We start from the raw sequence: 9,915 nt of genomic DNA on the forward strand, positions 1-9,915 counted from the left end.
GCAGGAGGGGGTGAGGGTGAGGGGTTTGGGGCGCAGGAGGGGGCTCCAGGCTGGGGGTGGGGCCAAGGGATTTGGAATGTGGGATGGGGCTACGGGGTGAGGCAGGGGGTTGGGGTGTGGGAGGGAGTATGGCTCTGGGCTGGGGGTGCAGGCTCTGGGGTGGAGCCGAGGGATGAGGGTTTTGGGTGTAGGAGGGAGGCTCTGGGTTTGGGGGGGGCTCAGGGCTGGGGCAGGGGGTTGGAACTCGGGTTGCGGGCTTACCTCAAGTGGCTCCCAGTCAGTGGTGCAGTGGGGCTAAGGCAGGCCCCCTGCCTGTTCTGACACCACGTTGCACGCACCGTGGAAGTGGCCAGCAGGTCTGGTGCTAGTATGCGGGGGGGGGTAGGAAGCTCTGCATGCTGCTCTTGCTCACAGGCCCCCCAGCTCTTATTGGCCAGTTCCCGCCCAATGGGAGTGCGGATCCTGTACTTGGGGCGGGGGCAGCGTGCGGAACCCCATGGCTCCCCCCTGCCTGGGAGCTGGACCTTCTGGCTGCTTCCAGGGTGTAGTGCAGTGCCAGAACAGGTAGGGACTAGCCTGCCTTAGCACCACAGCATTGCCGACCGGACCTTTAACAGCCTTGTTGGTGGTGCTGACAGGAGCCGCCAGGATCCCATTTTGACTGGGTGTTCCGGTCGAAAACCGGACACCTGGTCACCCTAGATGGAGCCTTAAGTACCTTGGCCAAAACTTTCACACATAGATGTCTAATGTGTGGCATCTAAATCCACATGTATTTAGCTAAATAAATGCCCTGATTCTCAGAGGTACTGAGCATCCACAACTCTATTCAAAGTCCGTGTAGGTGTCAGCACGTTTGTAAATCAGCCACTTTGATTTAGGTGCCTAAGTTTGAAACTCTTTCCTCTTGTGTCAGACAGAGACTGGGGACTGGCAGCAGAGGCAGGACAAGACGATTGTTAACAGGGAAACCCCTGGGATAATTCTGAGGCTCTGTTGTGCCTGGAAGTAACGAAGTCAGAACTAGAGGACTTAGAGTGTTTATATCCTGTAGCCAGACATCAGAACCAGAAGTCCAGCAGTATTAAGTGAGCCTCTGGACTGCTCCCAGCCTCTGTTTGCTTTGGGAATGAATTACTAAATTGAGACTCTAACTCTATCTCAAGCATAAGTATGTATTCCTAACAACTATTTACTAATCACTCTAAGAGTCATGTTGGTGCCTCCCTTGCAGTGAATATACAAATACAGTTGAGAAAGCAAAGAAATATTGCCACCTACTGGTCTTTTAAGTTAATTAGTCACTTCTATCATATTACTGTACTATCTTTCGGACATACTTTTCTGACCACAAGAAAACAAGATCAGAGCACAAAGACACCGGTGACATAAACCCGTTATGCTCATGTGAATCTTAGCTTTAAAAAGTAACTTAAAATTCATAATATATTTTTTTACCATTAAAGTTTTTATGAAATAAGCAATCTCAGCCCCAACAACACAGATGTTGTTCACTGCACTGATGTATATGCCTTTTGCACCATCTGCCCAGTCCACGGCAATGCAGTTCACATCTTCCACTTCCACTAGCAGCTAGTGTGTAAACAGAAAACAAAGAATTTATGAAAGCATACAGTAAAATACTGATTCAACTTAAACCTAAATAAATCCTTAAGTAAATTGAGCATTTGGGTTGCTTGTTGTTTACAAAGGACAGCATTTTACTACAGCAATTACACACACTAATGTGGGTCTTTTCATGAAGCACAATATGATGAAAACTTTGACATTCATACAAACAGGTGTCTGAACTTAAAATATTTTGATTGTGCTCTTTTATTCATTTTTGTCACATAAATACTTATTTCAGATCAGAACTATAAACTGATTTATTGCAGTATACAATTTCTGACTGTTTTGTTTTCTCTTCTGTAAACAGTTTAACGAAACCGTTAATTTTTAAAGCTCTCTCTTCAATTCTGAAAAAAGGCAATTGAGAGTGAGGGGCTCAGAACTGAGTGGGAGGTTTCTGCAATAGCAGGTAAAGCTAAAAGCTTGGTGACTTCCACATTGGAGGCTTACAAAAGTCAGGGATATTGTTCTCTCGAATTTCCCATCCTAACTCAGCATTTACTATAATAAGAGTTTGTTTGCACTGTGCTTCTATGGTCTGTCCTCTTCGCAAAGCAGTATGTCTGTGCTGACCCATGAACAGTGCAGAGAAGGAATCATGCCTTAGAGAGAGGAGTCCGTCCCTCCTTCCTATTTTGCTCCACGGGACCAGTACTTAGATGCTGGTGGATTACTACCAACAGTTCAGCTGCTCTGCTTAGAGGAGCAAAGGCTTCACTTCCTGCTCAGGGGTGGGTGGGGATGGAAGTGCATAGAGTGCCAGTTTACCACTTTATGCCTAGACCAAAGGTTTGGGGAGGAGAAGGGGTTTGTGGGGTTCTTACCCCTCTCATTCCTCTGAGCAGGTACATGGACCACATTGTAGCCTGACGTTTTTTTGTATTCAATGGATGAAGGTAAATTTGGGTCATATTATCCTGTATAACATGAGACAGCGAGAGACACTGTACGGTGATCTCTTATTTTTTTCATTTTAAGGTTAGTATTTTGTATCAAGAGACAGTATAAAACACCCTCTACTGAGAGGGCATTGAAATATTTAGGTTCAGTTCTCTGCTGTGTATTGACTTTTCAAAATATTGTGGGTTGTTTATTTTTCCTAAATGTTTAAGATGATTCCAGTAATTGTGAATAGATCTGGTTGGAAAATATTTTCCTCTAGATAATTTTAAAATTTTCACTGAAAAAGTGACCTTTTTAATTCAGAAATTTTTTTTTTCTGAAAGGTCAAAATGTCCCTTAGAAAACTGATATTTTTCACAAAAAGTCATTTTGTCAAAAGTCCAATTTTCTATTGAAAAACAGTTTTGATGGTAAATTTTTGACCTGCCTTAACTGAGCGTTCTGGGTTTGAATTGTGTGCTAAATCAGGCCAGCATATTGGAATTACTGTAGATTCTAGCCTTCACATGCTTTATTCTTTCAGGAAGATCTACTCAACAGCTATCTAAGCTTTAGATAAAGATTTTTTTAACTTTTAAATTTAAGTTTTCAGTTTTGCAAACAAGCATTGTTGAGTACAAGAAATGTGTGTGTCTGTACACACACGCTCACTGTCTCTTTAGTTTTAAAATTTCTCCTCTCTTCTGAATAGGGAGTAGTAAGTAACAAGACCATCTATTAGCTTCAGCACAGTTAACTAAACCGCAAGGAGCAAAAAAGTCATTAAGGCTATGTCTACATTAGCACTTGTGTCGGTAAAACTTTTGTCGGTCAGGGGTGTGAAAAAAACACACCCCTGACCGACATAAGTGTCAACCACAAAAGTGCTGGTGTGGACTGTGCCATGTTGGCTGGAAAGAGGTCTCTCCTGTTAGCATAGAGTGGCAACACAGGAGACCTTATAATGATGGAGCTGCAGCGGTACAGCTGTGCCGCTGTAAGGTCTGTAGTGGAGACATTGCCAAAGTTTCAATATCTGAATGCTTGGAACAGTGTAGGCTTGGCATGAGACCAAAATAAAACACCATTTCCATTAGAATAAAAATCCAACTTCTCCGGTGAATTTGCTAAGATTCCAAAACTACAAAGACTTCCACATGTGCTTCATTTTACTCTCTCTGAGTAGGCCCATTACTCGCAGTGTGTAAAGTTAAGCAGGCGTGCAAGCCTTCATAATGTCAGGGCCTAAGGTATTACCTACTTCCTGGTTACGCAACGGTTAGGTTGATCCTGATTATAAACGGATTTCCCCTGGAGCCTCGTGCCACAGGCTCTCTCTGCTTTTGCAGATCGGTGTTTGTTGAGGCCCAGACTTTTCTCTTTCTATTTTGCTGAGTAGGAGTCCTACTTTGGGAAGAAGAGTTTCTTTTTCTTGGTATATACGTGCACATAGCATTGCTTTCCATTCATTTGTCCAAAGTAGAATTTACTTCGTTAGACTGATGGACATAAGGAGCCATAATAATTCTGTGTGACTGGGGCTACATTTTCAGGGCTGGCTTGTGTCAGTGGTGATGGCAGAGGGATAGTCTCCTCCAGCTGAGGGGTGACATAGCTGAGTTGATAACGCACTGGCCTGAAACTCAGGTGACTAGGGTTCTATTCCAGGCTCTGCCACCAGTTTGCTGGGTGACCATTGGTAAGTCACTTTGTGTCTATGTGCCTCATTTTCCCCATCTGTTAAATGGGAATAATGACACTGGCTGCCTTTGTAAAGCACTTTGACGTCTATGGATAAAAGGAACTACTGTTTATACTCATTCATAAGCCAAATTTTTTAAGTAAAAAAGGGAAGCACCAGAGAAGGGGGTCGGCTTATGAATGGGTATAGAGAGAGAGAGAGAGGTGGGACACAGCCCCTCCCCTCAACAGAGGGAGCAAGGAGAGGCAGCAGAGCCCAGGGCCGGTGCAACCATTTAGGCAAATTAGGCGGCCGCCTAGTGGTTGGGGGCGCCTAAATGCTTGCTCAGGCGAGGAGGTGGAGTGGAGGGAAGCTGGGGTGGGGGGAGCACAGGGAGGGCCGCCCGCAGTAACGGGGGTGGGGGGCGCGCACAGGGGAACTGCTCCCCACCCCAGATCACCTCCATTCTGCCTCCTCCGCTGAGCACACAGCCCCCGCTCTAAGTCTCCTCCACTCAGCGCCGCAAGCCTGCGAGGGGAGGAGAATTAGAGCAGCGCTGGAATGCTCAGTGGAGGAGGCCGAGGTGAGCTGGGGCGGGCTCCCCAGGCGGGGTTAGCTGCCGCAGACGGGGGGAGGGCTCCCCGGGCGGGGGGGTGGCGGGCTCCTCAGGTGGGAGGCGGGGTTAGCTGGGGGTGGGAGCGCAAGGTAGAAGTTTCGCCTAGGGCGCAAAACTTCCTTGCACCGGCCCTGGCAGAGCCAGAAGGGAAGAAGCGGGGCCAGAGTCTCTCCACTTCTGGCCACGCTGCTCTCCCCCCAGCCTCCGAAGCAGCTGCAGCTCCGGGGCTGGCAGGCTGCAGCCATGCCGCTCGGCCCTGCCCCCCAGAGCAGGCTGTGGCCATGCCGCCCGGCCCGCCAGAGCACGCTGCTGCCATGCCACCTGGCCCAGCCCGCTGGAACATGCTACGGCTGTGCCACCCTGTCTGGCCGCCGGAGCAGGCTGCGGCCGCGCTGCCCAGCCTGCCGGAGCAGCTCCAGCCAGGCCAGAGACATTCTCCCCGGCCCTCCCCAGCTAAGGTGGGAAGGGATGGGATGGGGAGAGTGTGGCGGTCCTGGGCTAGGGGTGGGGTCATGTGGGGGGTAGTCACAGGGGTTACTCCAGCTTCTCCCACCCCCCCCAAAAAAAATTTATCCACCAGTTGCTGTCCCGGCCTGTCAGGGTAAGCAGCTGGCGCGTCGGGACACTTTGTTTACTTACGTTTACCTCCGTGCCTGTGGACACTCAAGGTAAACAAACTATCTCAACCCGCCAGCGGCTTATGCTGATGGCCCTGGAGCCAAAGTTTGCTGACCCCTGAATTATAGGGTCGGCTTATGAATGGGTCATAACAATTTTCCATTTTTACTTATCCATTTTGGGGCGGTCGGCTTATAAACTAACCGACTTATGATCAAGTCTATATGTTATATAAGAGCTAGGTATTAGTATTGTTACCTCCCCCAACCACCCAGGGACGCCACAAGAAGTATAGGTTTTTCTTCCAACACTGGACTATTACAAAACACTATGCACAATCTTAAACCCAGCATTCTCATTTCCTGTGAAAGCCATATGGAATGTACAGTCCAATTCACTCCCACACCCACATTAATTAAAAAGGCGAGGTGATTATTAAAGTTGTTACATTTTGGTTAGCACCCCTTGCACATTAGTAACATCAAGTGGTTGTCAAAATGCAAGCTTAATACTAGTGTTTAAGAAACAGCAATTGAATGTGGCTGCAGTTAAAGTTGGAAATTGTAGGATATTCTCTCATACCAAGCACATCTCTACCACCCAGCCACGTTTTCCGGTGCTCATGAATCCATGAACAATGAAGCGTGTTTTCCTATGTGAGCAGAAATATGAGTCTTTGATAGTTGAGGAATGTATTGCAGAGATCACCTGTTTTGAGCAAAAACAGTAATAATCATCATCCTCTATTTTGTCATCCTCCAACTCTTCTTAGCTAGGAAATAAAAACAAAATATGGTCCAGATCGTCCTTTGTGTAGGAGCAGTGAATGGATGCTATCTTCACTCCTGGAAACCCATGGGTTTCATTGGCTCCTCACAGCTCCCTGCCTCTCTAACCCCAGTCGCAGCATAGCTCCTGCACTGTCCCTGCTGCTCCAAACTACTCCTCTCTGTGTACAAAGAGCTCTTTATACATAGAGCCAACCAGCAAAAGTTAATCACAATGAGCAATACCTCACTGAGTATCCCCCAATGCCAGTCCTCCCAGCTCCTGCCTGCCCCCTTACTGACCTAACTCCTGACTCCCCAATACTGCAGTGCAACTGAAGAGTGGCTTTGGGAAGTCACAGGGGATGGAATCATTGAGGTCACTTCCCTCTCCAAATATGCTGGTACAGCTCCATGCTAGGGGCAGTAGTGGAGGCCCGCTGTACATTCATTTAGTATGGCCCTTTCTTCTGCTGCCAGGATGATCTCTAACCCTCAGTCTAACTTTTTAACTAATGCTGGGTCTCTGCTCTGGGTGAGTGGAGAGAGTGGGACTCTGACGCATTCCAGGGCAATGTCCCTACGAGCTTAGTTTGAGTCATTTCTATTCAATGCAGGTTGAGCTGCTGGGCAATAATACAAGGTACGTGCTACCTGATTTAATGTGTTGGATAGCAGTAATGTTTTGTGTAACCCACTGGTGAGTGTATGCTACATGTCCTCTCATAGCTGTGGCTTTAATAGCTCCTGTCTTTATCTTTTGAGGTGCCCAGTTGGATCCCTGTTGTGTTGGCCAAGATGGTGGCTGTCACATTTACACCGTCGCAGCTTGTGGCATTTTTGATGTTCATGCCTAACACAAAAGGCAAAATGTTCAAAAGCTCCTAAGTCCCATTTTTAGAAGAGTCTTAGGCTCCTAAGTCTCAATGAAAGTCAATGGGACTTAGGCTCCTAAGTGCCTAAGTCATGTTTCTAAGTCACTTAAGTGTTTTTTGAAAATGTGACCTCCTGGGCATGTCTCACTTCCACCCCCAAAGTGATCTAGTTCTGGCTCAGTGGGATGGCACTAGTACTGCCGTGTCCATGGGGCAGCAGCAATAGTGCTGGCTTACTCACGCTGCTCCACTGCCTCCCCCCGTTCTGCAGAGATGAGATGTCCATTCATTCTCCATGCCCGTTCAGTTTTTGGCTTTTGCTGAAATTGCCAACAAGGGCACCAGTTAGGGTGGTGGTTTGTATGATGAAGGCAGCTGTGTTCTGGGGAAATGGACTGAGACCACAGATTTAATAATAATAATAATTAATGGAGATATCCCATCTTCTAGAACTGGAAGGGACCTTGAAAGGTCATCGAGTCCAGCCCCCTGCCTTCACTAGCAGGACCAAGTACTGATTTTGCCCCAGATCCCCAAGTGGCCCCCTCAAGGATTGAATTCACAACCCTGGGTTTAGCAGGCCAACGCTCAAACCACTGAGCTATCCCTCCCCCCAATAGAAATAGAAAAAGGAGGTCGACCGGCCCCAACCCAGTCAGAACCAAAGCCCTCCTGGACCATCTTCAGGGCCTAGACAAAATTTTTGAAGGTGCGCTCGAGGACGGCATACTAGCCACTACCCAGGATCCATTCCCTTTATTTCAGGATCGCCTCTCCCGTTTCCACCGTGCTTGGTCCCTTATAACCTTGGACCGTTGGGTTCTTCGCACGGTGGAGAGGGGATACGCTCTCCAGTTTTCTTCGTTCCCCCCCTCCCACCGTCCCTCCCCGTCCCTCTTCAGGGACCCTTCTCACGATCATCTCCTTACACGGGAGGTTTTTGCGCTCCTTTCTATGGGGGCTATAGAGGAGGTTCCATCAGAGTTAAGGGGCAGGAGGTTTTACTCCTGCTACTTCCTGATCCCCAAGATAGAAGGGGGTCTTCGACCTATTTTAGATTTACACGGACTCAACAAATTCATAATAAAGTTGAAATTCCGCATGGTCTCCTTGGGGACCATTATCCCTTCCCTGGATCCTGGAGACTGGTACGCCGCCCTCGACATGAAGGACGCATATTTTCATATAGCAAATCATGGTGAAATTCCTCAAGGGCTTCTTTTCCGTGGGTCCAGATGATGAAGATGTCCTCAATGTAGCGCAAGTAGAGTAGGGGCGTTAGGGGACGAGAGCTAAGGAAGCGTTGTTCTAAGTCAGCCATAAAAATGTTGGCATATTGTGGGGCCATGCGGGTACCCATAGCAGTGCCGCTGACTTGAAGGTATATATTGTCCCCAAATGTGAAATAGTTGTGGGTGAGGACAAAATCACAAAGTTCAGCCACCAGGTTAGCTGTGACATTATCAGGGATACTGTTCCTGATAGCTTGTAGTCCATGATTTCAATAATTTCCATCCCACCATCAACCTCAGCATAGATCAATCCACACAAGCGGTCCATTTCCTGGACACTACTGTGCTAATAAGCGATGGTCACATAAATACCACCCTATACCGGAAATCTACTGACCGCTACACTTACCTACATGCCTCCAGCTTCCATCCAGGACACACCACACGATCCATTGTCTACAGCCAAGCTCTAAGATATAACCGTATTTGCTCCAATCCCTCGGATAGAGACAAGCACCTACAAGATCTCTATCAAGCATTCTTAAAACTACAATACCCACCTGCTGAAGTGAAAAAACAGATTGACAGAGCCAGACGAGTACCCAGAAGTCACCTCCTACAAGACAGGCCAACAAAGAAAATAACAGAACACCACTAGCTGTCACCTTCAGCCCCCAACTAAAACCTCTCCAGCACATCATCAGAGATCTACAACCTATCCTGAAAGATGATCCTTTACTCTCACAGATCTTGGGAGACAGACCTGTCCTCGCTTACAGACAACCCCCCAACCTAAAGCAAATACTCACCAGCAACCACACATCACTGAACAAAACCACTAACCCAGGAACCTGTCCTTGTAACAAACCCCGATGCCAACTCTGTCCACATATCTATTCAAGTGACATCATCATAGGACCTAATCACAACAGCCATACCATCAGGGGCTCGTTCACCTGCACATCTACCAATGTGATATATGCTATCATGTGCCAGCAATGCCCCTCTGCCATGTACATTGGCCAAACCGGACAGTCTCTACACAAAAGAATTAATGGACACAAATCTGACATCAGGAATCAAAATACTCAAAAACCAGTGGGAGAACACTTTAACCTGTCTGGTCATTCAGTGACAGACCTGCGGGTGGCTATATTACAACAGAAAAACTTCAAAAACAAACTCCAACGAGAGACTGCTGAGCTGGAATTGATATGCAAACTAGACACAATCAACTCCGGATTGAATAAGGACTGGGAATGGCTGAGCCATTACAAACTTTGAATCTATCTCCCCTTGTAAGTATTCTCACACTTATCAAACTGTCTGTACTGGGCTATCTTGATTATCACTTCAGAAGTTTTTTTTCTCCTAATTAATTGGCCTCTCAGAGTTGGTAAGACAACTCCCACCTGTTTATGCTCTCTGTATGTGTGTATCTATATCTCCTCAATATATGTTCCATTCTATATGCATCCGAAGAAGTGGGCTGTAGTCCACGAAAGCTTATGCTCTAATAAATTTGTTTGTCTCTAAGGTGCCACAAGTACTCCTGTTCTTTTTAAAAAACAAAGTGAGAGTCATGTTCCATACCTCTCACTCCCAGCGATGG

The 9,915-nt window shown here is 47.1% G+C and overlaps 1 pseudogene; it reads right to left on the reverse strand.

Moving 5' to 3' along the window:
• Window positions 1-2,492, reverse strand: part of LOC128841001 (coiled-coil domain-containing protein 172-like) — a 53,315-nt pseudogene extending 50,823 nt beyond the window's left edge.
• Window positions 2,493-9,915: the final 7,423 nt, after the last annotated feature.

The sequence above is a fragment of the Malaclemys terrapin genome, chromosome 7 (assembly GCF_027887155.1).
Source record: "Malaclemys terrapin pileata isolate rMalTer1 chromosome 7, rMalTer1.hap1, whole genome shotgun sequence".
In the NCBI taxonomy this organism is placed as follows: Eukaryota; Metazoa; Chordata; order Testudines; family Emydidae; genus Malaclemys; species Malaclemys terrapin.